This window comes from Oncorhynchus tshawytscha, linkage group LG05 (genome assembly GCF_018296145.1).
Source record: "Oncorhynchus tshawytscha isolate Ot180627B linkage group LG05, Otsh_v2.0, whole genome shotgun sequence".
Lineage (NCBI taxonomy): Eukaryota > Metazoa > Chordata > Actinopteri > Salmoniformes > Salmonidae > Oncorhynchus > Oncorhynchus tshawytscha.
Genome location: NC_056433.1, coordinates 66,671,266 through 66,690,905, shown reverse-complemented (window position 1 = coordinate 66,690,905; position 19,640 = coordinate 66,671,266).

The window sequence follows — 19,640 nt, the reverse complement described above, 5'->3', positions numbered from 1 at the left end:
ACAGTAGTGGAGAGGGTAGCAAGTTTTAAGTTCCACGGCATACACATCACAGACAAACTGAATTGGTCCACTCACACAGACAGCATCGTGAGGAAGGCGCAGCAGCGCCTCTTCAACCTCAGGAGGCTGAAGAAATTCGGCTTGTCACCAAAAGCACTCACAAACTTCTACAGATGCACAATCGAGAGCATCCTGGCGGGCTGTATCACCGCCTGGTATGGCAACTGCACCGCCCTCAACCGTAAGGCTCTCCAGAGGGTAGTGAGGTCTGCACAACGCATCACCGGGGGCAAACTACCTGCCCTCCAGGACACCTACACCACCCGATGCTACAGGAAGGCCATAAAGATCATCAAGGACATCAACCACCCGAGCCACTGCCTGTTCACCCCGCTGTCATCCAGAAGGCGAGGTCAGTACAGGTGCATCAAAGCTGGGACCGAGAGACTGAAAAACAGCTTCTATCTCAAGGCCATCAGACTGTTAAACAGCCACCACTAATATTGAGTGGCTACTGCCAACACACTGTCAATGACACTGACTCTACTCCAGCCACTTTAATAATGGGAATTGATGGGAAATGATGTAAATATATCACTAGCCACTTTAAACAATGCTACCTTATATAATGTTACTTACCCTACATTATTCATCTCATATGCATACGTAGATACTGTACTCTATATCATCGACTGCATCCTTATGTAATACATGTATCACTAGCCACTTTAACTATGCCACTTGGTTTACATACTCATCTCATATGTATATACTGTACTCGATTTCATCTACTGTATCTTGCCTATGCTGCTCTGTACCATCACTCATTCATATATCCTTATGTACATATTCTTTATCCCCTTACACTGTGTATAAGACAGTAGTTTTTTGAAATTGTTAGTTAGATCACTTGTTCGTTATTACTGCATTGTCGGAACTAGAAGCACAAGCATTTCGCTACACTCGCATTAACATCTGCTAACCATGTGTACGTGACAAATAAAATTTGATTTGATTTGATTTGATTTAACGCAGCGGTCTAAGGCACTGCATCTCAGTGCATGAGATGTTGCAAAGGGTCTGAATACTTATGTAAACATTTCTACAAACCTGTTTTTGCTTTGTCATTATGGGGTATTGTGTGTAGATTGATAAGGGAATAAAAAATAAAAAATAAACATTTTTTAGAATAAGGCTGTAACGTAACAAAATGTGACAAAAGGGAAAGGGTCTGAAAACTTTCCGAATGCACTGTATATATTTATATTCCGGACTCTGACATTGTTCATTCTGATATTGCTTAATTTCTTTCTTTTTACTTTTTGGATTGTGTGCTTATTGTGGCTAGGTATTATTACTGCACTGTTGCAGCTAGAAAGACATGCATTGAGCTGCAGCTGTGATAACATCTGCAAATCTGTGTACAAGTCCAATAAACTTTGATTTTGGTTTAGATTTAACCAAACACAATTCAATATCCCTTTTGCAATACAGTAATAGCCTATTCAAAATCACTTTCAATATCACTTTTGCAATACGATAAGTAGCCTATTAACTAGTCAATGATGTTAACTTCTCCAACTAAAACAAAAATAAAAGTTAGATAACAGGAATAAACCAGTGGCTCAGATTAACTGCCTAAACATTAGATATCCTTTAAATGTTTATATTTGGTTGCATTGTCAACCAAACACAATTCAACAAATGCTTTGTAATACAGTAAATAGCCTTAAGTTAAGTAACAGTGTTTATTCACCCTTGGCCAAATTTTGAAGTTAACCTACAGTAACAATAAATGTCTCTATTTAATCACAGAAAGTGTGCATGTTCAAGATAGCATGCAAAAGTCACAGGTTTGTGGAGATCTTCACAATTGCTGTAATAATTTGGGTCTTGAACAGCATTGATCACTTGCACTATGCACTCTAATGCAATCTAACCTCAACTGCAATCCAGGTCATTTGGTTGTTCTAATAGATGAAGGACAGTGATAACACATTAACACATGATAACGCAGCGGTCTAAGGCACTGCATCTCAGTGCATGAGGCGTTACTACAGACAACCTGGTTCGATTCCAGGCTGTATCACAACAGGACATGATTGCGAGTCCCCTAGGGCGGCACACAATTGGCCCAGCGTCATCCGGGTTTGGCTGATGTAGGCTGTCATAGTAAATAAAAATGTGTTATTTTTGAAAACATTTTTTAATTCACCTTTATTTAACCAGTTAGGCCAGTTGAGAACAAGTTCTCATTTACGACCTGGCGACCTGGCCAAGATAAAGCAAAGTAGTGTGACAAAAACAACATCACAGAGTTACACATGGGATAAACAAATGTACAGTCAATAACACAATAACACAAGTTCTTAACTGACTTGCCTAGATAAATAAAGGTAAAAAATTAAATCAACAGTAAGTTGTTGTATACTGTAAATACAACATTTCTGACATTTTTTCCATTGGAATTTGGTTGTGCTTTTAGATGGTTGAAAGCATAGTGATACCACATTGGGAGTTTAACAAACTTCTGGCTGTCATTTTGAATGGGTGAAAAAAGGTTGAAATCCCATTGATCAACATCACAACCAAATATTACGCACATGTCCACGTTGAAATGGCATGGTTTGACCAATGGGTGGACAATCGACATGGTATGTGATGGAAATCATATCTGCATTTCACACCATAAGAAACACAGGGAGGTGATGGGTTGTGGGTTACAGACAAAACTAGAGGACAGAGTTTGGCCACCCATCTATTTCTGTCGTTTTATATAGGTCTGGTGTGGTAGACATGGAACACTAGGGGATAGTATTTCAGTGTGTACTGTACAGTACGAGAGGGAATCTTGCCTGTGGTGCTCAGGACTAGCAAGGTCAGGAACAACATAGCTGTTCCAGTTGTTCATGTACTGATAGTGGGAAAGAGCTTTACCAAGCATCTATTTAATATGGATGTATACCCTCCACGGTGTTTACCCTCATCTAGCCTTAATAAAAATGTCGATCACTCGCGAAAATGGCTAATGCAAAATGTGAGTGTTGGCTGTCTTTACTTGTTAAAGCTAGATTGCACCCAAAGACGCAGCACCTGTACGGTACACTCCTGTTCAGATTTGAGCACACCAGATTTTCCAACTGAATTGGCTCTACTTTCCATCCTGTATTCCTAGTGACAGCAGAAGAGTGGTGTGAGCTTTGTCAGTGCGGTCAGGTGCTGATGCAATGTCTCGCCAGGTAGGCCGAGGTATAGGCTCACTACCTTCAACAACCACATCAGAGTGAGGATTCTATTTGACATGCATGACTTCATAGGAACACTTGGTACTCCCAAGCTTTCAACATGTCTCATGTTATCTATTTGGGTGTTTCTGGTTTGTTTCATTTACCTACACAGAGGAACAAACTCTCTAATAATGGTATTGTTGTTTCAATCTTGATTCAATATTTATTGAAATTGCCTTCTAACAGGGACACACATGTAATTTGCAGATTTTGCTAATAAGAAAATAATTCCTTTAAAAGTCCCTCCTTGACGTTCAAGGAACAACACGGCTCTGTTGAATAGAAAGGCCCTACCGGATAACACAAATGTCATGCATAGTAAATTGGTGTGAAAATGACTGTCCAGAACAGTTTATAATGAAGACAGCAGCACCCACCCTGCCTCTGCTACCACCAGGCCTCTTTCTAACAGCATTCCCATCATGGATGGCCCTGCTCTGACTGATAACGGTGTGTACCATCTCCTATTCTCCCAGCCTCTTCCCAGGAAGAGTTGCTCAGTGTGATTGGTTTGGGCGGCCAGTCTGAAAGCCTGTGCATAATGCTCACATCATTTTCACACCACATGTCGCTGAAAATAACAGCTGCCTGGCCCTAGCTCCATACTGTGTGGCCCTAGCTGTCTCTCGATCGTTCTTTCTTTCTCTTTCACTTTTTTTTCTGTCACCCTTTTCATCCTGCAGTCCTAAAGACAACGTATCGCCAAAGGAGTAGTACGCACACTGAGAGAGAGAAAGAGAATGAGACAGACAGTTTGTCAGTATCCACTCAAGCAAACGTCTGCACACATGCACGCACACACATGCATAAAAGGGAAAGGGGGATACCTAGTCAGTTGTACAACTGAATGCATTCAAATGAAATGTGTCTTCCGCATTTAACCCAACCCCCTTAAGGGTTCTCAGCAAAGCATTGAGTCATCTGTATTCCACAAAACTAGTATTAGTACGCTGAGCCAAAGCCTAGGCATTAGCTTGGGGAGGTAAAACGAGTCTTCATGCAAGGTTATCATCAAGTGAATGTGGTTCAACAAAACACCTCCATTACAGAGGCACACAGACAAACACACACAGACAATATAATATATTTTAAAAATATATAATCTTATCTTCATCGCACAACCCCAAAACATCAATAATTAATTTGTGGATAAGAAACCATCCCTTAAGGACAAATGTCTTAATCAGTGTTTAATACTAGCATGGAGGGAAACAAATGGATTTTAACTTTCCATCTTCCTCTCAGCTTTACATCAATTGTATAATATGCTGCCTCTGCCTCACCTGCTCAAGGAGTTGGTTACAATTATAAACTGAAAAGTGGGAGAAAACAGAAAGTTCCAGAGTTGTCTGGTGACAGTAAATAAATGGATTTCTGCCACCTTGGTGCGCATAGTATTAAAGTGTGTGTCCATTTGGTTTTAACACAACACTTCAGAGAATGAAAATAATCTAAAGGAACTCAATGAGCTTCTCTCTCTCTCTCTCTCTTCCATCTCCACAACATCTGCCTGCTACAAGCTTTATTATCACTCACTTAGTGCTGCCGCAACAACCATACAACACATCTATCAGCACTCAGAACTCTGTTATTACTGTGTGTAATACCATGACATTTGAAGGACCTTTGAGAAAAAATGTACCTTCAAGTTGAACCTGATTCTAGACTGCTCTACTTGGTTCATCAACTGGAAACATGTCATGGTTCTGAGAGAAAAGGATAGTGAAAGAGAGAGGGGGGGATAGATAGAAGAGTAGACGAAGCATGTATGGTTTCAGAGGGCTGTGTTGAAAAACTAGAAGTATAATTTTAGTCTTATGTTAATGAGTTGAGCATGGCTAACAGTGTGCAGGTATCTTCATTGCACTGAACTCCCAGCATAATTCTAAGTAATCTCCATAACAGCAAGGTGCACTGTTGAACAGAGCTCTGTAGCTAATGTCATAGCATACAATGACAGAGACTAAAAGCCTGTTGTTGAATCAAAGTTCAATACCAGTAATGAAAGAAGCAATTGCTTTTATTTGTATTTTTTTTAAGAAGAAGAAACCTGGCCCACACCTTTACTACAAACCCATTAATTTCTTCTGGGCTGACATCACTGGAAAGTTGTAATTGTTTAGTTCTATTTGGTTTTGTATGGGTTATTTAGCTGCCTAAGAGTCTATTGTCTGTCCCAGTCTCTGTGTCTCTATTTCTCTGACTTTGCAGTCCTCTCACACAGGCTCAGAGCTCTGCTTTGGACAAACACAGCAGTCTTTTCATTAAGTAGCCTCCACTGTTTCCAGTCCCCTAAATATTTCTCCCCTCACACCACAGCCTCCTCTAGCTCCAACACTGGCTGCTCTGTTTAGCCTCTTTGTGACCAACTCATTTGCACCTGTTCCTCTCTCGCTCTCTCCCACTCACTCACTGCATCGAGGTGCCTTTGAGAAAATATACTAGCATCTAGCTCTATGAAAATTCCCACAATCAATGGTTTGGGTGAGGAAAACATAATGCTTGTTAAAGTGAAGATTAAGGTTTCTCTCTCTCTCTCTCCCTCACTATCTCTTTCCCTAACCCTATCTCACACACCCTTTCTCTCAAACTCTTTCTCTCTGTCTCCATCTCTCTCCTTCTCTCTTTATGTTAATGTATGCTGTAAGCCTCCATAGGTTCAGCTGAGTCAGTGTTTACTATAGCTCCAATGATGCTATATTAGGGAGGAAGTATAGCAGATCTTTAGGATCCCAGTCCTAGACGGTTTGCTCATCCTTGGCACATTTGCTGAGATTTGATCAAATAAAGATATGGTTGCACTGCAGCAGGCAGATAGGAAGGCTAGAAAGTCCTGAACCAGAACAGAAACAGAGGGCCATATACTGGAGCAGACACTAGCCTAGCATGAGGGAAAGCCATCATCATTGAATGCCTCTCAGGGAGAGAGAGACAGGTAGGTGAGAGAAAGGGAGAGAAAGAGAGAGTGATGTTGAGCAGCGACAGAGAGGTAGCCAGAGAGCCAGAGAGGCAGTGAAGGGTGTCAATATATATAACAAATGTAATTAAAGTATAATTAGGAGAGTCATTACCTGACACCTCTGCAGTGGGATTTGGTTAATCCACTCAACAATCCTTCAGTGAATGGATTGCGTTTTATGAGACATATTTTTTTTTCAGGGTGACTGACTTGCTGTATGATAGGAGCTGAACTCACAATACCCTTCCTGAGACTGACAATCAAAGGTGATGCCCAATCAATTCAATCAAATGTGATGCCCAAGCAATGTCTACCTAGTTTGATCAAAGTACACAACATTATTTTGTAAACTGGGGATGTGTCATCAAATATATCTGACCACTGCCGAAAAAAAGTCATGTAGGCTACATTTGTTACACTGCCAAAATGGCATGTCAAAAACAAGACTATGTCCCCAAAATAAGGGGCCAAAATTCTTTATGTAAGGCAAATGATCTGCCAGTGCAATGAGATAATCCTACTTGGTAAGATTTTCTTAAAATAAGACAAAATATCAAGTTGACTAAAACCAGCCTTAAATCGTAAAATAAGTGAAAAGGGATCGATTTCAAGCTTCTCTGTCTAGTTTTAAGCATGGCTAGTTTAGTGAAATGTTTAAATAATTCAACAAAAATAAACATTTTTGTATTTTTTCCAGAACACATCCTTTAATCTTTGATGAAAATGTCTAGAATCAAGACTACATGTGAACTAAAACAAGCACAAGGCTGACAATAAGACTGAAATTGTCACGACTTCGACCGAAGTCGGTCCCTGTCCTTGTTCGGGCGGCGTTCGGCGTCACCGGCCTTCTAGCCATTGCCGATCCACTTTTCATTTTCCATTTGTTTTGTCTTCGTTTTACACACCTGGTTTCAATCCCCCAATTACTTGTTCATTATTTAACCCTCTGTTCCCCAAATGTCACGGTTGTCGTAAGAACGGGACCAAGGCGCAGCGGATGTTGAGTTCCACATATTTATTGCAAAGTGAAACTTAAAGAAAAAACAATAAATCAATAAACAAACAACTAAACAATATCCCACAAACACAGGTGGGAGAAATATCTACTTAAATATGATACCCAATTAGAGACAACGATTACCAGCTGCATCTAATTGGGAATCGTACAAAACACCAACATAGAAAATATAAACTAGAACACAACATAGACATTAAACTAGAATACCCCCTAGTCACGCTCTGACCTACCACACTATACCTACACCCCCGGACTCCGGCTGGATCCGACCATGGCGCCGGGCTGAACGTCATGCCTGGACTGGGCACCGGCGCAGAGGAGGGCTTCGGCCCTGGAGCTGGGTTTGACGCCATGCCTGGACTGTGCATCGGCGCAGAAGAAGGCTCCAGCCATGGAGATGGGTTGGACGCCATGCCTGAACTGGGCACTGGTGCAGAGGAGGGCTGCGGCCCTGGAGCTGGGTTTGACGCCGTGCCTGGACTGGGCATCGGCGCAGAAGAAGGCTCCAGCCATGGAGCTGGGCTCAACGCCGTGCCTGGACTGGGCACTGGCGCAGAGGGCTCAGGCCCTGGAGCTGAGTTGGACGCCGTGTCTGTACTGGGCATCGGCGCAGAAGAAGGCTCCAGCCATGGAGCTGGGCTGACCGCCATTCCTGGATTGGTCACCGGTGCACAGGAAGACTCCGGCCTTGGAGCAGGACTGGACACCGTGCCTGGATTGGGCAGCGGCGCAGAGGAAGGCTCCTGCCTTGGAGCGGGACTGGACACCGGACCGTCGTAGGAGGTTCCAGAATGTGAACCGTTGCCGGAAGCTCTGGACTGGGGACCGTCACCGGAAGCTCTGGACTGGGGACCATAGCCGGATGCTCTGCATTCTTAACAACACTATCAACAAGGCAGATCCTACTGGCCCTGGTTTTGTCACATCTGGACTATTGTTCAGTCGTGTGGTCAGGTGCCACAAAGAGGGACCTCAGAAAATTGCACTTGCCTCAGAACAGGGCAGCACGGCTGGCCCTTAAAAGTACACAGAGAGCTAAAAATACACATTATGGAACAGCGGTACTGTGAAGTAACAAAAACATAGGCACAGGCACATGCATACAAACACATGATAACATACACACTATAAACACACGAACAAATGGATTTTGTGTTGTAGATAAGTGGCAGTGGAGTATGGGCCTGAGAGCACACACTTAAAGTGTGTTGTGAATTCTGCAATGAATGTATTGCAATGTTTTTAAAATTGTGTACTGCCTTATTAATTCTGCCAGACCCCAGGAAGAGTAGCTGCGGCCTTGGCTGTAGCTAATGGGGATTCATAATAAATGTAAATGCAAATGCAATAGAAGCAAAGGAGATAAAGCACCCCCTCCTGCAGCTGGGTTTTGGGGAATATAGTGACCGGACAGGTCCAAAATGCCACCATGCAGTTGGGACCTTCACCAACAATCAGGACAGGGCAGGAGAGGGAGGGAGATCGAGAGCGAAGATTAACATGTTACAAAATTAGTGTAACGGTTTTCTTCATCTGAAGGAGAGGCGGACCAAAATGCAGCGTGGTGGTTATTCATGTTTTTATTAAACACGACTATACATGAACAGACTAAACAAAACAAGAAAAGTGAAAACCTAAACAGTCCTATCTGGTGCAAACACAGAGACAGGAACAATCACCCACAAACACACAGTGAAACCCAGGCCACCTAAGTATGATTCTCAATCAGAGACAACTAATGACACTTGCCTCTGATTGAGAACCATACTAGGCCGAAACATAGAAATACCCAAATCATAGAAAAAGAAACATAGACTGCCCACCCAACTCACGCCCTGACCATACTAAATAAATACAAAACAAAGGAAATAAAGGTCAGAACGTGACAGTACCCCCCAAAGGTGCGGACTCCGGCCGCAAAACCTTGACCTATAGGGGAGGGTCTGGGTGGGCGTCTGTCGTCGGTGGCGGCACTGGCGCGGGACGCGGACCCCACTTCACCATTGTCTTAGTCCGCCTCATTGTCTGCCTCCGTGGCTCTCTAACCATGGCAACCCGTCTCAATGACCCCACTGGACAGAGGGGCAGCTCGGGACAGAGGGGCTGCTCGGGACAGAGGTGCAGCTGCTCGGGACAGAGGGGCAGCTCGGGACAGAGGTGCAGCTGCTCGGGACAGAGGTGCAGCTGCTCTGGACAGAGGGGCTCTGGCGCCTCTGGGCTGAGGGGGTTGGCCCCTGGCTGACTGGCGGCACTGGCGGCCCCTGGCTGACTGGCGGCACTGGCGGCACTGGCGGCCCCTGGCTGACTGGCGGCACTGGCGGCCCCTGGCTGACTGGCGGCACTGGCGGCTCCTGGCAGACTGGCGGCACTGGCGGCTCCTGGCAGACTCGCGGCACTGGCGGCACTGGGCAGACGGGCGGCTCAGGCGGCGCTGGGCAGACGGGTGGCTCAGGCGCCGCTGGGCAGACGGGTGGCTTCTGACAGGGAAGGCTGTGGTGCTTCTGACAAGGTAGGCTGTGCTGCTTCTGACAAGGTAGGCTGTGCTGCTTCTGACAGGAGAGACATCCACAGTTCAGGCGCTAGAGTCAACAACATAGTCCTCAGTTGAGGTATCGTTGCCCTGGTCGCTTGAAGTTTCAAAATCAATGCGCTGCCTTTTCAGTCCACAGCCCCTCTGTGGTGTTGGGCCCTACATCTTCTTTTGTGACCCTATATTCGGAACTCTCTTGTACAGTCCTTTGTACATTGTGCATATGTGGCATGTAAGGACATGATCACATAATGTTTTTCCAGAAGTATGCATGTACACTATGCACTTCCCCACATTAAATTTGAGGTTGAAAAACTGGTTAAGTGTTCCTTTATTAAAATAGACATACTTAGTCATCTATGTGTAAAGCCAGAGGGCTGGTCTTGCAGCATAGAATAGTATTCAGCAAGTATCTTAGCCATTGCCATTTTCTCTTCAGAGATGTTAGCATGTTCCAGAAATTTCTATAAGTCTTTAGCTGACACTCTTGGATTATTCTTAACCTCATTGAGCATTCTGCACTGTGCTCTTGCAGTCATCTTTGCAGGATGGCCACTCCTAGGGAGAGTTTTGTTTTACCGTGTACTGATGAACATCAAGGTTTTTAGAGATACTTTTATAACCCTTTCCAGCTTTATGCAAGTCAACAATTCTTAATCTTAGGTCTTCTGAGAACTATTTTGTTCGAGGCGTGGTTCACATCAGACAATGCTTTGTGTGAATAGTAAACTCACATTTTGTGAGTGTTTTTTACAGGGCAAGGCATAGGGCAGGGCAGCTCTAACCAACATCTCCAATCTCGTCTCATTGATTGGACTCCAGGTTGACTGTCATGGTAAATACACAATGCTAGGTTGCACCAATAGACTAACATTAATAATGCAATCTATGTGCTGTTAGTAAAAATGGCGGCCAGATTCTCTATTCATTGACCCTTTCTGCCCCTACCCAAGTCATATTGATATATTGATATCCTCCATTATCAAATCTTCAAATAATATTGAAAATGGTAAAAGTGACAATCAATTTGCCAAGTTAGTTAAGGAAATGTTACATTAAGACATAGTTTTAGGAAATGCCAATGGTTATCGCTCAAATAGCAACTTAGCCAACCACACACCAACACACTAACGCTAGTAACATTGTTACCTACCTTAGTAGCTTGCTAGCCTGAGTAGGTAACTAGCTAGCTAGCAAACTTTAACTTACCTTTTAAAATGCTCACCAACTTGTCATCCAAATAGTCCATGTCTGACATCCTCTGCACTGGTTATTTGATGAGGGTATTCCTTCACCAATGCCTTTTCTAACTTCTTTTCCCAATTGTTTAAAAAAGTGTGATAACAGTTGATTTGCACATTATTGAACACAAACAGCTTATTGACATAATTAGAAAATTATCATTACTATTATGTATTGCCCTACACACACACTAAGGGGAATGGTATAAACCAAAAATAGCACGGGAGAAAAATTGAGAAAACACACAATCATTCATTTTTTATGACAATTACTGGAAATTGTTGTCTGGAGCGGGACTCAACCTGCTGACTACAAATACTATCTAACTAACTTGGAGCATTGTTTTACAAATGCAATGAAATGGCTGGTGTGTTATTTGCTTTGTATTAGTGGCCTTGACTTTGTAGTTTCTTTTTGGGCAACATAAATAAAGCACATGGCCACAGTCCCGATTTCCGTGCCATCTGTGGTATCGACAGCTGTGCAGAGGAGTAGAGTTTACAACTCGTTTGACTATCACATTAAAACTTGATAGGGACTAGGTCCCTGTGGCGGGATCAAATCAGCGGAAATTTTAGAGCGCCACCGAAAGTTTTCGATAACACTCAAACTTTCATTAAAACACACATGCAAGCTACTGAATTAAAGCTACACTCGTTGTGAATCTAGCCACCAAGTCAGATTTGTAAAATGCTTTTCGGCGAAAGCATGAGAAGCTATTATCTGATAGCATGCACCCCCAGAATACCAGACCGTCAACAAAACAACAGATTTTGCGGTAGCCGGCGCTACCCAAAACGCAGAAATAAAATATTAAACATTCATTACCTTCGACGAGCTTCTTTCTTGGCACGCCTATATGTCACATAAACATCACAATTGGGTCTTTTTCCCGATTAAATCCGTCATTGTATACCCAAAATGTGATTTGCTGAAGACCGGTCTGATCCAGAAAAATGCCCCTTTACAAGACGCAACGTCACTTTTTAAAATTACAAAAGTTGCATATATACTTTTACAAATCACTTCAAACTACTTTTCTAAACCAACTTTAGGTATTAATAAACGTTAATAATCTATCAAATTGATCACGGGGCGATCTGTATTCGATAGCAGCAAGTCTTGAAATCATATTCCATGTTTTCACTTTCATAACATCCTGTGGTGAGCCCCAAGAAAGGAAGTGCCTATACATCACCAAACCAAGGATAAAGCAGCCCAAAAATGCCAGCACTGGCGACATCGTGTGGAAGCTGTAGACGTTTACAGGGGATCCCCATGTATTTTCTTCAGCCTTAGACAATACATTGACTGGCGGATGAATATTATTTTTGTGTTTTTGGTGAACAGTTTTTCGAAGGATTTTTACTCCTAAACACGTTATGTTATAGCCACAGACACGATTTAACCAGTTTTAGAGACTTCAGAGTGTTTTCTATACACACACACTTATCATTTGCATATACTATATTCCTGGCATGAGTAGCAGGATGCTGAAATGTTGCGCGATTTTTAACAAAAAGCTGCGAAAATTTGCAGCCTAAATGTATTCATGCTTTCTATCTGTCAAATGGACCTCCACCAAGAAGCAGGACTACCGATGGAGCTAACGGTGGGCCTTGTCAGCTACCAAACAGAGATCCACAATCCAATAGGAGTATGATTTCTGCGTGCACTTCACCCGAACAGATCCAAACAACCAATCTTGTTGCTTTGTCAGTGCATGGAGATGTTGATTTTGAGGATGTTCCACAAGAGGCACAAGAGACAGATGCTGGTGTCGATGTTAAATTGGATACTAAGGAGTCGATGCAGGTGGCACCACAAGACCGTGGCACGGTATGTAGTAGCGCCAGCTAGCTATACATTTTGCTAGCTAACATTAATGACTTTCTATATGGCTATGAAGTTAACCTCTCTGAACCAGCCACCTCTTGAAGCTAGGGGGCACTCTTTTTATGTTTGGAAAAATAACGTTCCCAAAGTAAACAGCGTATTTCTCAGGACCAGATGCTAGAATATGCATATAATTGACAGATTAGGATAGAAAACACTCTAAAGTTTCCAAAACTGTCAAAATTCTGTCTGTGAGTTAAACAGAACTGATATTGCAGGCTAAAACCTGGGGAAAATCCAATCAGGAAGTGCCCCTGTTTTTGAAACCTCTTACCTCTTATTATGCATCCCTTCAAGACTTGCTACTTCCGACTACTTCCGGCGCCGACAGAGATGGCCGCCTCGCTTCGCGTTCCTAGGAAACTATGCAGTTTTTTGTTTTTTTACGTGTTATTTCTTACACTAGTACCCCAGGTCATCTTAGGTTTCATTACATACAGCCGAGAAGAACTACTGAATATAAGATCAGCGTCAACTCACCATCAGTACGACCAAGAATATGTTTTTCGCGATGCGGATCCTGTGTTCTGCCTTACAAACAGGACAACGGAGTGGATCCCATGCAGCGACCCGAAAAAACGACTCAGAAAAAGAGGGAAACGAAGCGGTCTTCTGGTCAGACTCCGGAGACGGGCACATCGTGCACCTCTCCCTAGCATTCTTCTCGCCAATGTCCAGTCTCTTGACAACAAGGTTGATGAAATCCGAGCAAGGGTAGCATTCCAGAGGGACATCAGAGACTGCAACGTTCTCTGCTTCACGGAAACATGGCTAACTGGAGAGACGCAATCCGAAGCGGTGCAGCCAGCGGGTTTCTCCACGCATCGCGCCGACAGAAACAAACATCTTTCTGGTAAGAAGAGGGGCGGGGGCGTATGCCTTATGACTAACGTGACATGGTGTGATGAAAGAAACATACAGGAACTCAAATCCTTCTGTTCACCTGATTTAGAATTCCTCACAATCAAATGTAGACCGCATTATCTACCAAGAGAATTCTCTTCGATTATAATCACAGCCGTATATATCCCCCCCAAGCAGACACATCGATGGCTCTGAACGAACTTTATTTAACTCTCTGCAAACTGGAAACGATTTATCCGGAGGCTGCATTCATTGTAGCTGGGGATTTTAACAAGGCTAATCTGAAAACAAGACTCCCTAAATTTTATCAGCATATCGATTGCGCAACCAGGGGTGGAAAGACCTTGGATCATTGTTACTCTAACTTCTGCGACGCATATAAGGCCCTGCCCCGCCACCCTTTCGGAAAAGCTGACCACGACTCCATTTTGTTGATCCCTGCCTACAGACAGAAACTAAAACAAGAAGCTCCCACGCTGAGGTCTGTCCAAGCTGACTCCCACACTCCAAGACTGCTTCCATCACGTGGACTGGGAGATGTTTCGTATTGCGTCAGACAGCAACATTGACGAATACGCTGATTCGGTGTGCGAGTTCATTAGAACGTGCGTTGAAGATGTCGTTCCCATAGCAACGATTAAAACATTCCCTAACCAGAAACCTTGGATTGATGGCAGCATTCGTGTGAAACTGAAGGCACGAACCACTGCTTTTAATCAGGGCAAGGTGTCTGGTAACATGGCTGAATACAAACAGTGCAGCTATTCCCTCCGCAAGGCTATCAAACAAGCTAAGCGCCAGTACAGAGACAAAGTAGAATCTCAATTCAACGGCTCAGACACAAGAGGCATGTGGCAGGGTCTACAGTCAATCACAGACTACAAAAAGAAAACCAGCCCCGTCGCGGAACACGATGTCTGGCTCCCAGACAAACTAAACAACTTCTTTGCTTACTTTCAGGACAATACAGTGAAACCGACACGGCCCGCTACCAAAACATGTGGGCTCTCCTTCAATGCAGCCAACATGAATAAAATATTTAAACGTATTAACCCTCGCAAGGCTGCCGGCCCAGACTGTATCCCTAGCCGCGTCATCAGAGCATGTGCGGACCAGCTGGCAGGTGTGTTTACGGACATATTCAATCAATCCTTATCCCAGTCTGCTGTTCCTACATGCTTCAAGAGGGCCACCATTGTTCCTGTTCCCAAGAAAGCTAAGGTAACTGAGGTAAATGACTATCACCGCGTAGCACTCACTTCTGTCATCATGAAGTGCTATGAGAGACTAGTCAAGGACCATATCACCTCCACCCTACCTGACACCCTAGACCCACTCCAATTTGCTTACCGCCCCAATAGGTCCACAGATAACGCAATCGCAATTACATTGAACACTGCCCTAACCCATTTGGACAAGAGGAATATCTATGTAAGAATGCTGTTCATCGACTACAGCTCAACATTTAACACCATAGTACCCTCCAAACTCGTCATTAAGCTCGAGACCCTGGGTCTCGACCCCGCCCTGTGCAACTGGGTCCTGGACTTCTCCATCCTGCTTATCCTCAACACTAGGGCCCCACAAGGGTGCGTTCTCAGCCCTCTCCTGTACTCCCTGTTCACCCATGACTGCGAGGCCATGCACGCCTCCAACTCAATCATTACGTTTGCAGACGACACTACAGTGGTAGGCTTGATTACCAACAACGACGAGACGGCCTACAGGGAGAAGGTGAGGGCCCTCAGAGTGCGGTGTCAGCAAAATGACCTCACACTCAATGTCACCAAATCAAAGGCAATCATCGTGGACTTCAGGAAACAGCAGATGGAGCAGTCCCCTATCCACATTGACGGGACAGTAGTGGTGAAGGTGGAAAGTTTTAAGTTCCTCTGCGTACACACCACGGACAAACTGAAATGGTCCACCCCCACAGACAGAGTGGTGAAGAAGGCGCAGCAGCGCCTCTTCAACCTCAGGAGGATGAAGAAATTTGGCTTGTGACCAAAAACACTCACAAACGCTTACAGATGCACAATTGAGAGCATCCTGTCGGGCTGTATCACTGCCTGGTAAGGCAGCTGCTCCACCCACAACCATAAGGCTCTCCAGAGGGTAGTGAGGTCTGCACAACGCATCACGGGGGACAACCTACCTGCCCTCCAGGACACCTGCACCACCCGATGTCACAGGAAGGCCAAAAAGATCATCAAGGACAACAACTACCTGAGCCATTGCCTGTTCACCCTGCTGTCATCCAGAAGGTGAGGTCAGTACAGGTGCATCAAGCTGGGACCGAGAGACTGAAAAACAGCTTCTATCTCAAGGCCATCAGACTGCTAAACAGCCATCACTAACATTGAGTGGCTGCTGCCAACATACTGACTCAAATATCTAGCCACTTTAATAATTAAAAATTGGATGTAATAAATGTATCACTAGCCACTTTAAACAATGCCACTTTATATAATGTTTACATACCCTACATTACTCATCTCATATGTATATACTGTACTCTATACCATCTACTGCATCTTGCCTATGCCATTAGGCCATCACTCATCCATGTATTTTAATATACATATGGTTATTCATTCCTTTACACTTGTGTGTATAAGGTAGTTGTTGTGAAATTGTTTGATTACTTGTTAGACACTACTGCATGGTCGGAACTAGAGGCACAAGCATTTCGCTACACTCGCATTAACATCTGCTAACCATGTGTATGTGACAAATAAAATGTGTTTTGATTTGAACATGAGCAGTAAATTTGACCATATGCGCTACTGCCTTTTCCTTCAATATTTGTGACATCATGTACCATCATTACACACCTTAGTCCTTAGATATGTTGTGGTCTTGGTAAATTGGAATTTCAAAACACTTACGGTATTATTTATTATATTAGATGGATTACTTATAGAATAATAAATGCTGGTTGATGTGAGACTTATTGTTTCTGCCCAAGACTAATGGGCTCTGTCTGACAACAGAAAGGAAAAAACATTGAACAATACTAATGTATTGGTGCATTTTGTTTGTGGCTAGTCTAGTGCAATACATTCATGCCATTCATGTTTTTACTACATGCCCTTGCTCAAAAGCCTGGAGCAGTTGTTTTCTGACTCAATAATTCTTGCCATGACAGTGACAGGGCCACAGAAGTGCATGGATAGATTATTGTCTGACATAGCAGATGCAGACCTTTTCCAGTCACACCCACTTTTCTCTGTCAGACCCAATGCTTTGCAGTTGATTTAGTATACATATGAAATAGAGGTATGCAACCCACTTGGATCACATTTGTCAAACAATTGCTGAAGGTTTACTATTCATTAGTAAATATAGATCCTAAATATATATCAAAGCTAACTGCAATCTTGCCATTGCTAAATTAAGTGACCTTTCTCGCCATGGTGTTGATGTGGTCCTGGAGAGAATTCAGAATGACTTGGATGTGTTGTATTATGGGGAAAAGATCCAAACGAAAATTGATTTCTTTGGTTCATTTATTTCTGTTTGTGGTGACAATTTAGCCCAACATGTGCTTGGTAGATCAAGGAGGGACTCGGGTTTGTGTACAGCAAATGCAGGCACTGAGTGTACGTTTGAAGACATGCAAAGGAACTTTGATGAGAAGGATTTTGTCGGAAGGACATTGGACATGTACATTAGGCATAGCCTTGAAATAGAGAAAGCCAGCACAGATTTTCAGATATTTTTTGTTGTTGACAAAAATAGGATTAATAGAAAAAGTAATCTCATTGAATTTACATGCTTCTCTCTCATACAACAAACACCACAAGATATTATGCATATACACTACTAGTCAAAAGTTTTAGAACACCTACTCATTCAAGGGTTTTTCTTTATTTTGACTATTTTCTACATTGTAGAATATTAGTGAAGACATCAAAACTATGAAATAACACATGGAATCATGTAGTAACCAAAACAGTGCTAAACTAATCAAAATATATTTGAGATTTGAGATTCTTCAAATAGCCATACTTTGCCTTGATGACAGCTTTGCACACTCTTGGCATTCTTTCAACCAGCTTCACCTGGAATGCTTTTCCAACAGTCTTGAAGGAGTTCCCACATATGCTGAGCACTTGTTAGCTGCTTTTCCTTCACTTTGCTGTCCAAATTATCCCAAATTATCCAGATTGGATGAAGGAATGCTGCAGAATGCTGTGCTAGTCATGCTGGTTAAGTGTGCCTTGAATTCCGACTCCTGTGGCGGGCCAGGTGAAGTGCCAGGTTCATGGTGTTTCCTCTGACACATTGGTGTGGCTGACTTCCGGGTTGGATGCGCGCTGTGTTAAGAAACAGTGCAGCTTGGTTGGGTTGTGTATCGGAGGATGCATGACTTTCAACCTTCGTCTCTCCCGAGACGGTACGGGAGTTGTAAAGATGAAACAAAATAGTAGCTACTAACAATCATGAAATAGGGGTAACAATTCAACAAAAACACCCCCCCCAAAAAAATATGTGTTGTGATTGATTTGCCACAAACATAATGTTCAGGACATAAAATTCATTTCTTTGTCACATTTTTTGCAGTTTTACATCAGTGCCTTATTGCAAACAGGATGCATGTTTTGGAATTTTATTATGTACAGGATTCCTTCCTTCCATGTTGATCCATCCTCAGTTTTCTCCTGTCACAGTTTTCTCCTGTCTCTAACACGCTCTAACTGTTTTAAAGTCACCACTGATTTCTTCTGAAATCTCTGAGCGGTTTCCTTTTTTCTTCGGCAACTGAGTTAGGAGGATGCCTGTATCTTTGTAGTTACTGGGTGTATTGATACACCATCCATGCTCAAGGGGATATTCAATGTCCACTTTTTTATATACAGTACCAGTCAAACGTTTGGACACACCTACTCATTCAAGGGTTTTTCTTTATTTTTACTATTTCCTACATTGTAGAGTAATAGTGAAGACATTAAAACTATGAAATAACACATATGGAATCATGTAGTTACCAAAAAAAGTGTTAGATTGTTCAAAGTATCTACCATTTGCCTTATGACAGCTTTGCACACTCTTTGCACATGTCACGTTCTGACCTTTATTTCCTTTGATTTGTATTTAGTTAGTATGGTCAGGGGGTGAGTTGGGTGGGCAGTCTATGTTTGTCTATGCAGTCTGTTTTTCTATGATTTGGGTATTTCTATGTTTCGGCCTAGTATGGTTCTCAATCAGAGGCAGGTGTCATTAGTTGTCTCTGATTGAGAATCATACTTAGGTAGCCTGGGTGTCACTGTGTGTTTGTGGGTGATTGTTCCTGTCTCTGTGTTTTGCACCAGATAGGACTGTTTAGGTTTTCACACATTTCTTGTTTTTTGTAATCAGTTGTTCATGTGTACGTTTACGTATTAAAAGAACCATGGACACTTACCACGCCGCATATTGGTCCTCTGATCCTTTTCGCCGTGACAGAATCACCCAAGGACCAAGCGGCGTGGTAAAAGACAGCGACGGCAGCAGCAGCAGCAACAACAGCGGCCAGCATCTCAGGACTCCTGGACATGGGAGGAGATACTGAACGGAGAGGGACCCTGGGCACAAGCTGGGGAATATCGCCGCCCCAAAGCAGAGCTGGAGGGGGGGCAGACGAGGTGTGGTACTAAGCCAGGTAGCAGACCTGAGCTCACTCCTCGTGCTTATTATAAGCAGCGCATTACTGGTCAGGCACCGTGTTATGCGGTTAAGCGCACGGTGTCGCCAGTACGTGCCCATAGCCCGGTGCGCTATAGGGCAGCCCCCCGAAAGTGCCATGCGAGTGTGGGCATTGAGCCAGGGCGTATGGTGCCTGCTCAGCGGGTCTGGTTG